We start from the raw sequence: 1,122 nt of genomic DNA, 5'->3' as shown, positions 1-1,122 counted from the left end.
AAACTCCAAAAGGACACCAAAGAACCAAATGATATAAGGAGCCCATATAAGCACATATGAAAGAAAAAAAAATCAGAATTTTATAGTATGTGTACAGTGCAACAGCAAAGAGCTTTTTAAAATTTTAGAGAAGCCAAGTTGCGATACCGGTGCCTGTGCATAAATACAATGTGCGATCAGTGCGTCAAGAGCTCATACACGTATTTATTATAACGGACTCGCGCGTGTTTACTGTACTGTACGACTCCTGTACGCCACCACAATCGTCTTTACCTTGATTGTAGTCTTCATCCATCAAAACTTTACTAGCGAGACTGGTAATCCAGTCGCGTCTCATCTGGCCATACAGTGGTGGGATGTGTTGACAATCCGTTCAGTCTGTACTTCACACAGCACGTGTGACGGCTCGCGCTCTTCAGAGACAATCACAGAATATGACAGAGCTCGTGTTTAAAAGCGAAACACACTGGAATTAATAATTCACTGAAAACGCAACGCGAGTCTCTGTTCTCTCTGCAATCTCTGATGTAATCAGCCTGGTTTCCTTTATATTAGCGCTGTTTTGGACGGAATATTTGAATGCATTCGCTTACTGGATCATTGGACTGAAAAATTTCCCGGAGTTTAGCAGTTTAAAATTATCTGATCGCAAGCAGAGAAGCAAAATTGGGTTAAAGGGTTAGAATAGAGATTGTGCTTTAGTAATTTTGCGTTAAGGATTGTAAAATTAATCGCATGCGTTAACGCATTAACGATCACACACACACACACACACACACACACACACACACACATTTCTTTTCAATTAAAATCTATATGTATTAATAAATGTAAGAAATCATATGTATAATTTTAAAAGAAAATAAACTGTTTATATTTACAAAAAATGCTTTTTTATATTTTAGAAATTATATATATATATATATATATATATATATATATATATAACAAATATGTGTATGTGCATTGATAAACCAAAAATCTAAATGTAAGAAATTCAATATTAAATTTCTTACAAGTTATTAATTTTTAAATTAAATATAAATTTTTTTTGTTTGTTTTATTAATTAATCTAATAAATTATATATTTGAATCACAAACCTAAAATATTACAAATGCAAA

At 32.6% G+C, this 1,122-nt stretch overlaps 1 protein-coding gene across 1 annotated transcript in view; it reads right to left on the bottom strand.

The window, feature by feature from the left end:
• The window catches only part of LOC107687726 (neurocan core protein-like), a 166,937-nt gene that overhangs the window by 1,492 nt on the left and 164,323 nt on the right, over positions 1 to 1,122 (bottom strand). The window lies entirely within an intron of this gene.

This window comes from Sinocyclocheilus anshuiensis, unplaced genomic scaffold (genome assembly GCF_001515605.1).
Source record: "Sinocyclocheilus anshuiensis isolate Anshui unplaced genomic scaffold, SAMN03320099.WGS_v1.1 scaffold305, whole genome shotgun sequence".
Taxonomy (NCBI): Eukaryota; Metazoa; Chordata; class Actinopteri; order Cypriniformes; family Cyprinidae; genus Sinocyclocheilus; species Sinocyclocheilus anshuiensis.
Note: the sequence above shows the minus strand (reverse complement) of the source record. Positions and strands in the feature narration are given on the sequence as shown.